The 13,405-nt window shown below is 41.1% G+C and overlaps 1 pseudogene; it reads left to right on the top strand.

Moving 5' to 3' along the window:
• Positions 1-11,942: 11,942 nt before the first annotated feature.
• LOC101431460 (small ribosomal subunit protein uS2 pseudogene) lies at positions 11,943-12,886 on the top strand (annotated as a pseudogene).
• Positions 12,887-13,405: the final 519 nt, after the last annotated feature.

The following is a 13,405-nucleotide window of genomic DNA, read 5'->3' as shown; positions in this document are numbered from 1 at the left end:
TAAAAGGTAGTACAGTGTAGTAGTTGGAGCCCAAGTTCTAAAGCCAGGCTGTGTGGGGGCAAAGGCTGCCTGTCCTTGGGCTAACTACTTGTCCTCTGTCTTTAGTTTGCCAGGCTGTTAACGCAAATACCACAGACTAGTTTGGCTTAAACAACAAAGATTTACTGGCTCACAGATTCAGAGTCCAGAAGTCCAAATCAAGATGTTGGCAAGACCGTGCTTTCCCCCGGATGTCTGTAGAAGACTGCCGCTGACTTGCTGCTGTCCTTGGGGTTCTAAGGCTTACCTCTCTGCCTCCCCACATGGCACTCTCTCTCCTTACGTCTACTCTTGAGTTTCTGCTACATTCTGGCTTCTCCCTGTGACCTTCTGTGTCAGTTTGAGATTATTTTATGAATCCCCAAAAAGAGAAAGATTGTATTTTTAAACTATTTTAGTCCTGTGGGAATCCCTTTGATTCCATTAACTCCATTTGAGAGCCTTTTGGTTAGATTTCTTGACAAAGATCACGTTAGGGCTTTTGATTGGACTATGTCAGTGAGGCATGACTCAGTTTGAGTCTGCCCTCTTACTGGGTCTGATATAAATGGAGACAGAGAGAGAGAGACACCACATTTGACCCTGCAGTGATGAGAGAAAGGACTCCACTTTTGCCCATAGCTGAGCTGCAAGGAGAAAAGCCTCCAAGAGGCTCAAAGTGCTGAGGCCCAAGGAGAGATGAGCCATGTGCCTAAGAAGCTTGCAGCTCAACTCAGGGAGAAAGCAGAGCCGCCGAGATTGATAAAGGAGGCCCTGAAAGAGTCAAGCCCTAGGCCTGTGCCTACAGTTGCAGAAAGGCCAAGATTCAGGCAGAGATTGGTGGCCCTCTTGCTTCACCATGTGGCAGCTGGCTTTGGTGAGAAAGCACCACTTATGGTGTCTTGATTTGGACTTTTCAGCCTTAGAACTATAAACTTTTACCCCAAATAAATTCCCCATAAAAGCCAACCCATTTCTGGTACTTTGCATCAGCAGCCCTTTGGCAAACTAATCTTCTCTGATTTATGGCTTCTGGTTTCTCCTCTTAATAAGGCCTCTAATAACATAGATTAGGACCCAGCCTCACTCAGCTGGGCCATGCCTTACCTAAAAATAATATCCTCAAGAGATCCCATTTCCAGGGTGTTCACACCCTCAGGAGTGCCAATTAAGATTAAGAACTTGTCCAAATTAGGGTACATCGTTCACTCTACCTCACTATATCTCTAATTCATCTGCTATAAATTGTGAAAATAAACATTCCTACCTCATAGCATTACGATGAGAATTAAATTGTTAATAGAAAGCAAAGCACTTTGAACAATGCCTGGGGTTCAATAAGCACTCAATTAGTGTTTGGTGCTGTGTTAAGTAACCATATACATCCCACCACTCTAGGAATATTGGGCAACCAGCAACCCTGCAAAATTGAATAAAAGTTTCATAAAATGAGATTTGCTTCATTATCTATTTTTGTATAGCCACATGTTTTGTAACTCCTACCAGCAAGTCCATTTCCCCATTGTTTGAAATCTGGCCACTTGACTTGCTTTGGCCATTTGGGAAGTCACAAATGAGATGTAAGCAGATCCTGGAAAAGTGCTTGCATATTGGGTTTTTCCCTCTGCTGCTGCCTTTGCAACCCAGCTTCCCTGTGAAGAAGCCTGGGCAAGCATGCTAAAAGCTGGAGATACATGGCCCGGGTGACCCTGGTGTCCCACCTGCTCCCTAGGTAGATGAAATGATCACTGATCATCTAGTCCATGGCCAGTCAGGCCAAATCATAAAAATAATGCCCAGCTAATCCCCAGAATCTTGAATAATTAATTTTAAAAAACTCATTGTTTAAGCCAGTAAGTTTTTGGGGGAGTTTTGTCACACAAAAATAGATAACTGATACATAAATCAGTCCCTGTTGTGTAGATATAACAGAAAGTTAGAACAAACAAAGGCATTAGCTTTGGAGCTAGGTGGTAAGAAGGAGCTGGAAAAGTGTTGAGGAAACTGTTAGTGAAGACTGGAGAAATGGTGAGTAAAGCATTAGTGGAGACTAGAAAACCAGCGGGGAAACTTCTTACTCAAGCTGGAAAAATGATGCATCAAGTGTGGCAGTTCCTGAGGAGCTCATCTGGATCTGGATCTGATGAAGAGCATGGTAGCATGAACTTTGAGCCTGATGTCTAACTGAATGTGACTTAGGGGGATCCAGGGATGAGAATGAGCCTATTTTGCACATGGAAAGAATGAAAATAATTGTCACCAGAAGGTGAACTGTGGTAGATTTTTTTGAAAAGCAAAAACAATATTTACAGCACCTCGTATCAGGAGTTGTTTATTTCCCCACTTTTGACTCTGGACTTGATGATGTGACTCGCTTTGACCAATGGGGAATTACCAAACATGATGCAAGTAGAGAACTGGAAAGTGATTCCACATTGGGCTTTGCCAGCTCTTGCTGCCTTTCCATATGAAGGAAACTTCCCAAGGTTCCATATGAAAATGCCTGGGCTAGCCCACCAGATAGTAGAAACAGGTGGAAAGAGGAGTTCGAAGTTATCTGTGTGGCAGAAATTTTTAAGATTTTACTGATGTATATCATTCATGCATGAAAATACATGAACAAGTATATAGTAAAGTTGTGAGCTTACAAAATAAACATGCATATCATCATATAGGGGCCCACACATTAACCCACCCAAAACACCTTGCATTGCTGTGAGACAGTTGTTACAAATTATGAAAGAATATCATCAAAATCTTACTATTAACTATATTCCGTATCTTATATTTGGTATATTTTCCCCCAACCCACCATATTATTTTTTTAAACATATTTTTATTACAGAAGTTGTGGACTTTCAAAACAATCATGCACATGTGTAGAATTCCCATACAACACCCCTTCATCAACACACGACAGTGTGGTGGAACATTTGTTACATATTATGAGATAATATCATCAGACTACTATCACCAACCATGACCCATTGCATACATTTGACACATTTTTTTCCTCCTCCCCCATTATCAACATAGCACATCTTTGGCATAGATGCATGACTATTACAGTATTGTTGTTAACCACAGTCCACAGGTCACACCAATTTTATTTTCCCATGCTTCTCCACATTCCCACCACCCTGCAATAGTGACATACATCCACTCTAGCTCACAGAAAGGCACTCTTTCATCTGTACCATCAAGCACAATTCTCATCCACCTCTGGGTTCACTGTGTTATTCAGTCTCTACATTATTCTCCAGCTTTCTTTCAACTGACATTTATATCCGTAAATTACCCTTTCCAGCTACAATCCCATTTAAAACCAGCTGTTACTTAGTATGTGTTACCATCAACTCACACATTTCCACACTTTTACAGTAAAGGTAATTAAGACTTCTACATACATTAAGCATCAGTAGTCCTTTCCAGCCCCCTTCTTATCTCCTAATAACCTATACTCTAGGTTTTAATGCAATGTGTTTATTCTTTTGTATTTAGATCATATTAATGAGACCATGCAATATTTGTCCTTTTGTGTCTGACTTACCTCACTTAGCATAATGTCTTCAATATTCATTCATGTTATCATATGTATCCCAATTTCATTTCTTCTTACTGCAGCATAGTATTTCATTGTATGTGTATATCACATTTTGCTTATCAACCAAGTGTCATTGGTTGAAGGACACTTGGGTGGTTTCCATCTTTTGGCAATTGTGAATAACACCACTATGAACATCAGTGGGCAGATGTCTATCCGTGTCACAGTTTTCAGTTCTTCTGGGTATATTCCTAGGAGAGGAATTGCTGTATCATATGGCAGTTCTATATTTAGCTTCCTAAGGAATTGCCAAAGTGTCTTCCACAGAGGCTGCATCATTTTACGATCCCATGAACAGTGAGAGACTGTTCCTATTTTTAAATAATGGCCATTCTATGTGGTATGAGATGATATCTCATTGCTGTTTTGATTTGCAATTCCCTAATAGCTAGTGATATGGAACATTTTTTTCACATGCTCTTTGGCTATTCGTATTTCCTCTTTGGATAAATGTCTATTTAAGGCTTATGCCCAATTTTTACTTGGATTGCTTGCTCTTTTATTGTTGAGTTGCATGATCTCTTTATATAGAATTGAAATCAAACCCTTATCAGATAAGCGGTCTCCAAATATTTTCTCTCATTGATTGGGCTGTCTTTTTACCTTCTTGATGAAGTCCTTTGAATCACAAAAGAGTTTAAGTTTGAGGAGGTCTCATTTATCCAGGTTTTCTTTCATGTCTCATGCTTTTGTTGTAAGGTTTAAGAATCTACCACCTACTACCAGATCTTGAAGATGTTTTCCTGCATTTTCTTCCAGAAGCTTTATAGTTCTTGCTTTTATGTTTAGGTCTTTGATCCATTTTGAGTTAATTTTTGTGTAAGGTGTGAGGTCTTCTTTTGTTTGTCTATGGATATCCAGTTCTCCCAGCACCATTTGTTGACTAGACTGTTCTACCTGAGCTGGGTGAGTTTGACAGACTTATTAAAAATCACTTGACCAGAGATGTAAGGGTCTGTTTCCAAACCATCAATTCAGGTCCCTTGGTCTATGTGTCTATCTTTATGCCAGTACCGTGCTGTTTTTACCATTGTAGCTAGTTAGGTAATATGATTTAAAGTCCAGAAGTGAGAATCCTCCAACCTCACCTTTTCTTTTTAAGATGTTCCTGGCTATTCAAGACTCCTTACCCTTCGAAATAAATTTGGTAATTGTGTTTTCCATTGGCTTAAAAAATGTTGGTGGAATTTTTATTAGGATTACATTGAATGTGTTTGTCAATTTGGGTAGAATTTACATTGTAATGATATTTAGTCTTCTAATCCATGGGCATGGAATGTTCTTCCAATTATTCAGGCCTTTAAAAAAAAATTTCTTTTAACAATGCTTTGTAGTTTTCTGAATACAAGTGCTTTATATACTTGCTTAAGTTTATTCCTAAATATTTGATTCTTTTAGTCACTACTGTGAATGGAATTTTTCCCTGACTTCCTCCTCAGATTGTGCATTAGTACTGAATAGAGCACCACTGATTTTTGTGTATTCATCTTTTATCCTGAAACTACTGAAATGTTTATTAGCTCTAACAGAATGGAGGTAAACTTTTCAGGCCTTTCCAGGTAGAGGATCATATCATCTGTGAATAGCAAAATTGTACTTCTTCCTTTCCGATTTAGATGCCTTTTATTTCTTTCTTGCTTGATTTGCTCTAGCTAGAACCTCTAGCACTATATTGAACAACAGTGGTGACAATTGGCCTCCTTGTCTTGTTCCTGATTCAATGGGAAAGTTTTCAGTCTGTCACCATTGCATACAATGTTAGCTGTGGGTTTTTCATACATGGCCTTTATCTTGTTGAGAAACTTTCCTTCAATTCCTTTCTTTTGTAGTATTTTTATCAAGAAAAGATGCTATATTTATTCAAATGCCTTTTCTTTGTTAATCGATAGGATCATGTGAGTTTTCTTCTTTGATTTATTAATGTGATATATTTTGCTGATTTTCTTGTGTTGAGGCACTCTCTTATTTTATTTTATTTTTAAAATTTTTTTATCCCCCCCCCCCCCGGGCTTGCTTGCTGTCTGCGCTCTCTGTCCATTTGCTGTGCATTCTGTGTGTCTGTATTTATTTATTTTTCAATTTATCCCTGCCCCCTTCCCCCCCCCCCGTTGCAGCTTTCTTTTTTTTTTTTTTTTTTAATTAATTTTTTTTTATTGACTTTGTAATAATGTTACATTAAAAATATATATGTGAGGTCCCATTCAACCCCACCCCCCCACCCCCCCTCTCCCCCCCCAACAACACTCGTTTCCATCATCATGACACATCCATTGGATTTGGTAAGTACATCTTTGGGCACCTCTGCACCTTATACACAATGGTCCACATCATGGCCCATACTCTCCCCCATTCCATCCAGTGGGCCCTGTGAGGATTTACAATGTCCGGTGATTACCTCTGAGGCACCATCCAGGGCAGCTCCATGTCCCAAAGACGCCTCCATCTCTCATCTCCTCCTGTTGCAGCTTTCTTGTTGTCTGCTCTCTGTGTCCATTCACTGTGCACTCTTCTGTGTTTTTTAGCTTGTCTCCCTTTTTGTTGTGTCACCATGCTGAGTTGGCTCTCCACAGCGCTTGCGGGCAGGGCAGTACTCCATGGTCCTTGCAGGCCAGCAGCTCTCCGCAGCATGCAGGAGAGCCTGCCTTCCCAAGGAGGTCCCAGAATGCAAACCCAGGGCCCCCCATATTGTACACAGGAGCCCCAACTGATTAATCCACAGCCGCTTCCCAAGCCACTTTTTTTTTTTTTAATTATTTTATTTATTCATTCCCCTGCCCTCCTTGTTGTTTGCATTCACTGTCTGCTCTCTGTGTCCATTCATTGTGTGCTTTCTGTGTCTGCTTGTCTTTTCTTTAGGAGGCACTGGGAACCGAACCTGAGACCTTCCACGTGGGAGAAATATGATCAATCACTTGCGTTACCTGAGCTCCCTGCTTTGTTGTGTCTCTCATTGTGTTTCCTCTTTGTGTTTCCCTCTTGTGTCATCTTGCCACACCTGCCCATTGAGCCAGCTCACTGTCTTTCTCATCCTCTCCAGAAGGTACAGGGAACTGAACCTGGGACCTCCCATGAGGTAGGTGAGAACTCAATCACTTGAGCCACATCCACTTCCCATGTTGAACCACTCTTGCGTGCCTGGTATAAAGCCCACTTGGTCATGATGAGTAATTCTTTTAATGTATTGTTGGATTTGATTAGCAAATATTTTGTTGAGGATTTTTGCATCCATATTCATTAGGGAAATTAGTCTATAATTTTCTTCTTTGTAATATCTTTACCTGGCTTTGGTATTAGGGTATTGGCTGCTTCATAGAATGAGTTTGGTAGTGTTCCTTCTTGTTCAATTTTTTTGGAATAGCTTAAGTAAGATTGGTATTAAATTTTCTTTGAATGCTTTGAAGAACTCACCTGTGAAACCATCTAGTCCTGGACTTTTCATTTTGAGGAGTTGTTTGGTGACTCTCTTTACTTGTGATTGATTTGTTGAGGTCTTCTATTTCTTCTAGGATCAGTGGTGTAGGTTGTTTATACATTCCTAGGAATTTTTCCATTTCATCTGCATTGTCTAGTTTTTTGACATACAGTCATTCTTAGTAGCCTCTTATGATCTCTTTTATTTCTGTGGGGTCAGTAGTAATTTACCCATTTTCATTTTTTATTTCATTTATTTGCATCTTCTCTTTTTTTCTTTCATGGTCTAGTTAAGGGTTTGTCAATTTTGTTAATCTTCTTGAAGAACCAATTTTTGGTTTTGTTAATTCTCTCTATAGTTTTTTATTCTCAATTTCATTTATTTCTGCTCTGATCTTTGTTATTTCCTTCCTTCTACTTGCTTTAGGATTCATTTGCAGTTCTTTTTCTAGTTCTTCCAATTATGTTGTTAATTCACTGATTTTAGCTCTTTCTTCTTTTTTAATGTACGCATTGAGGGCTATAAATTTCCCTCTCAGAACTGCGTACATTGCATCCCATAGATTCTGATATGTTGTGTTCTCATTGTCATTCGTCTTGTGATATTTATTGATTTCTCTCAAAATTTCTTCTTTGACTCACTGATTGTTTAAGAGTGTGTTGTTTAATCTCCATATATTTATGTATTTTCTCTTTTTCTGCCTCTTGTTGATTTCCATTATGATCAGAGAAAGTGCTTTGTATAATTTCAATCTTGAATTTATTGAGCTCTGCTTTGTGACCCAACATAAGGTCTATCCTAGAGAAAGATCCATGAGCACTTGAAAAGAATGTATATCCAGCTGTTTTGGGGTGCAGTGTTCTGTATATGTCTATTAGGTTTAGTCCATTTATCATATTATTCAGGCTCTCTGTTTCTTTACTGATCCTCTGCCCAGATGTACTATCCAATGTTGAAAGTGGGGTATTAAAATCTCCAACTATTATTGTAGCAACAATTATTTCTCCCTTCAGTTTTGCCAGTGTATGCCTCATGTATCTTGGGGCATCTTGGTTGGGGCATATACATTTATTATTGTTATTTATCCCTGGTGCCTTGCCCCTTTTATTAATATATAATGTCTCCTTGTCTCTAACAACAGTTTTGCTTTTAAAGTCTATTTCATCCATTTAAGTATTGCTACTCCAGCTAATTTTGTTGTTGTTGTTGTTACTGCATGAACGGGCTATCTTTTTCCAGCCTTTCACTTTCAGTCTATTGGTATTCTTGGGTCTAAGATGAGCTTCTTATAGACAGTATATAGATGGATCCTATTTTCTTATCCATTCCACCAGTCTGTGTCTTTTAATTGGGGAGTTTAATCCATTAACATTCAATGTTATTACTGTAAATACAGTTCTTATTTCACCCATTTTCACCTTTGGGTTTTATCTGTCATATTTTATTTTCACCACTCTTTGACACCTTTAGTTATTTTAACTGACATAATCTTCATTTCTAGACTCTCTTCCAAGTCTCTCTCTCCTATCTTTTCTTTTCAGGCTGTAGCACATCCTTTAGTATTTCCTGCAAAGTCAGTCTCTTGGTTATAAACTCTCTCAGTTTCAGTTTATCTCTGAGTATTCTGAACTCACCCTCATTTTTAAAAGACAATCTTGTTAGATATGAGATTCTTGATGGCAGTTTTTCTCTTGCAGTATCTTAAATATATCATAGCACTGCCTTCTTTCCTCCATGGTTTCTGATGCGAAATCAGCACATAATCTTATTGGGTATCCCTTATATGTTATACATTGCTTTTCTCTTGCTGCTCTCAGAATGGTCTCTTTGTCTCTGGCATTTGACATTCTGATTAATATGTGTCTCAGAGTTGTTCTATTTGGATTTATTTGGATGACAGTATGTTGTGCCTCTTGGACACAGACACCAATGTCCTTCAATTGGGTTGGGAATTTTCTACCATTATTTCTTCAAATATTCCTTCTGCTCCTTTTCCCTTCTCTTCTCCTTCTGGGACACCCGTGACATGTATGTTTGCATGTCTCTTCCTGTCATTCAGTTTCCTGAGACCTTGTTCAATTTTTTCCATTCTTTTCTTCAGCTGTTCTTTTGTATGTTTGTTTTCACTGGCTATGTCTTCAAGTTCACTAATCCTTTCTTCTGTTTCCTCAAATTTGCTGTTATATGACTCCAGTGTATTTTAAATTTCCTTTTTTGTGATTTCATTCCCATAAAATTTGCTATTTTTCTATGCATGCTTTCAAATTCTTCTTTGTACTCACCCAATGTCTTCTTCATATCCTTACTCTCTTTAACCATCTCCTTGAATTTATTAGGGAGATTTGTTTGAAAATCTATGATTAGTTGTCTCAACTACTTTATGCCACCTGGAGGCTCATCTTGTTCCTTTAACTGGGCCATGTCTTCCTGTTGCTTGGTATGGACTGTAATTTTTGTGGGTGTCCTGGCATCTGGCTTTCTAGGTATATTTATTCTGGGTGCAGTTTCTCTCTTTAGTGTAGGGCTTTCTTTCCTTTTCTCTCTTGATGTTTGTGTAGTAGAAGCTGAGGATGTAGTTGTTACTATAAGCTGTGGAGACTGAAGCTGTTGTCTGCATTGCCCCAGAGAACAGTGAAGCTTCTCCCACCTTTCTCCTTTGCCAAGGGTAGGGAACAGAGCCACAGTCATGTGTAATAATCCAAGTTGTGCAGACCAAGACTGCCTTTAGCTGCCCATTCCTCCCCTGCCTGGGGCAGGGATGGAGCTGTAGGTGTGGGCATCCATCTACACCATGCTGGCCCAAAATGACCACAGTTGCCCAGGTAGACTGATATAACACCACTCTCCCCTCCCTGTCAGGGGTGGGATGGATGCTCAGGCTGCCCAACAATCTATCTAATACATTAGGGCTGAATGCACCTGCAGTTGCCCTGAGAGACTGAGGGAGTACTGTCCCTTCTGCCCTTTAGGGTATAGGAACAGAACTACTGATGCCAAACAGTTCAGTCTGTGTAGGCCAAAAGTACCTGTAGTTGCCCAGAGAGGGTGGGGATACACCAACACCCTCCTATCCTATTGGGGAATGGTACCCACCACAGGTACCCATCAGTCCAGGATTTATAGGCCAAAAGTGCCCGCCATTGCCCTGAAAGGTTGAGGAAACACAGCTACCCTTCTACCTTACTTGGAGGCAGGGATAGGGCTCTAGGTGTCTAAGTCTGTGTGGGCCAAAATCACCTGCAGTTACCCAGATAGGCTGAAGAAACCTCTAACCCCAGAGGATTGGAGGGGTGGAGATAGAATCGAAGGTGCTCAACAAACCAGTTTGTGTGGGCTAAAAGTGCCTGCTGTTTCCTGGAAAGGCTGAGGAAACACAGCTCTTGTCATATTTTATTGGGGTGCAGCCCCAGGTGCCCAACTATTCAGTCTGTGCCAGCTGAATACCTGCAGTTACAAGGAGAGGCTGGTGCAGGTCACACTAGCTTCCTCCCTGCTGGGGTTTAGGCTAGACGTTAAATCTGATCTGGATGGAAAGAAGCCAGTTCCTACTAGCTCTGTGATTTTCATGCTGGGGGCAGAGATAAAATGACAGCTACCAGCCTTTTTCTGAGTTCAAACTTTAGCTATTCTTATGGTTATACTTTAGCTAGCTGAATTTACTAATCAGTAGCTGACATTGGTCCCCAACTGTCTCTTACCAGTTTTTGGGAAATGAAGCTTCCACCTCTAGCCATGGAATACTCCTGAGGGTGCTTGAGAAGCCAGTGGAGGATGGGCACCAGCCTCCTTGGTGTGGAGTGTTCTGCTCACAAATCTTCTCTGCAGATGGGCATTCTCCTCCTTCCATTCTTTCAAGGATGTTGCAGGATGCTCTTCTGGTCTCCTGTATCCTCCAAACAGTTCTTTATATAGCTCTGCGTGATTAGTAACTTCCTTGCAGCAGGAGCCAACTCTAGGAGCTCCTTATTCTGCCGCCATCTTGATGGTTCCCTCTTGGCAGTAATCTTTTTTAAAATGTTTAGATAAGCTGATAAAAGGTGGAAAAGTTCCCTAAATACTGTAGCCACTCTCCTGGCACACAAGGGAGACCATCCCAGACTGGAAGAACTGCTCAGTAAAGCCACAGAATAATGCCGTAAAACTCAATTAAGCCATTAAGATATGGGGTGGTTTGTAACACAGCACTAGATAACAGCTGTATACTACCTACATGTGATACATTCAGGTATTCCTATTCTGTTTCATTCATTTTTCTTATTGCAGGTCTTGGCCATTAAATTGATTTCACCACATAATAATGAGTTTAGAATTGCAGTTGGAAAAATATTTGTGTAGCATATATTGGCTTGGATAGGGAAACCTGTATTTTTCTTTTTAAAGATTTATTTTTATTTATTCATTTCTCTACCCTTCCTCCCACCCCCACCCTGGTTGTCTGTTCTCTGTGTCTATTTGCTGCATCTTCTTTGTCTGCTTCTGTTGTCGTCAGCAGCACAGGAATCTGTGTTTCTTTTTTGTTGTTGTTGCTTCATCTTGTTGTGTCAGCTCTCCATGTGTGCGGTGCCATTCCTGGGCAGGCTGCACTTTCTTCCGCACTGGGCGGCTCTCCTTACAGGGCACACTCCTTGTGTGTGGGGCTCCCCTACACGGGGGACACCCCTGTGTGGCAGGGCACTCCTTGCACGCATCAGCACTGCCCGTGGGCCAGCTCCACGCTGGTCAAGGAGGCCCGGGGTTTGAACCACGGACCTCCCATGTGGTAGACAGACACCCTAACCACTGGACCAAGTCTACTTCCCAGAAACCTGTATTAATAGAACAAATTTGTCTTTTTTCCACATTACCCAGAAAGGGGTCCATATGGCATTGTCCTGGGTTTCCATCATAATTTAAAGGGAAACTTAAACAATGTCCTGAGCCCTTGATGTCCTGCAGAGGAAGGAGAGGGATATCCTTAAATTCCTTGCAGCAGGAACTCAATTTGGTGGCACCAACCTTGACTTCCAAATAGAAGAGCACATGTACAAAAGGAAAAGTGATGGCATCTACATCATAAATTTGAAGAGGATCTGGGAGAAGCTTCTGCTCATGGCTCATGCCACTACTGCCACTGAAAACCCTGCTGATGTCAGTGTTATATCCTCCAGGAATACCAGCCAGCAGGCTGTTCTGAAGTCAGCTACCACCATGGATCTACCCCTCTTGCAGGGCGCTTCACACCTGAACCCTTCACTAATCAGATTTAGGCAGCCTTCCGGGAGCCACGTCTTCTGGCTCCCAGAGCTGACTACCGGCCTCTCACAGAGGTATCCTGTGTTAACCTGCCCACCATTGCTCTGTGTAATACAGATTCTCCTCTGCACTGTGTGGACATTGCCATCTCATGCAACAAGGGAGCTCACTCGGTGGGTCTGATGTGGTGGATGATGGCCCAGGAAGTTCTGCGCATGCATAGCACCATCTCCCGTGAGTACCTGTGGGCGGTCGTGCCTGATCTGTACTTCTACTGAGATCCTGAGAAGATTGCAAAGGAAGAGCAGGCTGCTGCTGGAAAGGCTGTGACCATGGAGGAGATTCAAGGTGAATGGACCCCTCCTGCTCTTGACTTTACTATTACTCTCTCTGAGGTCACAGACTGGTCCGAAGACCTGCAGATGCTCTCTGCACCTATTCAGCAGTTCCGCGCTGAAGACTGAAGTATTTGGCCTACATCTGAAGATTGGGCTGCAGCTCCCACTGCTCAGGCCACTGAGTGGGTAGGAACAACCACCGATGAGTCAAAAGCTCTTCTTCCACAGGCTCTTAAACAGAATGCTAAAAACGTACCAGAAAATAAACATGGCTTCCTATAAATTAAAAAAAAAAAGAAGCAAATTTTGAGCACTTACTCTATGCTGAGCAATGTTTTAAGGGCTTTATCTCTTTACCATCCCTATAATGTAAGTACTATTATTAGGTCCATTTTAAAGAAGAGGAAACTGAGGCTAGTTTCTCCAGTTTCCCCAGTGCATAAAGGTTTTGACATATTAAGTGCTCAATTAATATTAAGAATGAATAAATCAATGATAGGGATGGGTACTGTATTATAGTGGTGAATATTATTAGATATTCAATACATCTTTGTTAACATTTTTGTTAAGTGAATGAGATAAGATTGAAAGAACCCTGAAATAGTCATGAGGACACTAAGAGCTGGGAGTAGAATGAGGCGAGGGAGACACCTACAGTGGAAAATTGAAGGTAGACGTCACGCTCAGATCCTGGCCTGACACCTCTGCCATTGACTACTGAGTGTCATTAGGCAAGTGACTGTCTTCCTGGGCCTCTGCTCTGTCCTCAGTAAAATGAGGGACTTGGACCAACAAACCGTA

This window comes from Dasypus novemcinctus, chromosome 9, assembly GCF_030445035.2.
Source record: "Dasypus novemcinctus isolate mDasNov1 chromosome 9, mDasNov1.1.hap2, whole genome shotgun sequence".
Taxonomy (NCBI): Eukaryota; Metazoa; Chordata; class Mammalia; order Cingulata; family Dasypodidae; genus Dasypus; species Dasypus novemcinctus.
The sequence above is the reverse complement of the archived record's forward strand: the minus strand, read 5'-3'. Positions and strand labels throughout refer to the sequence as shown.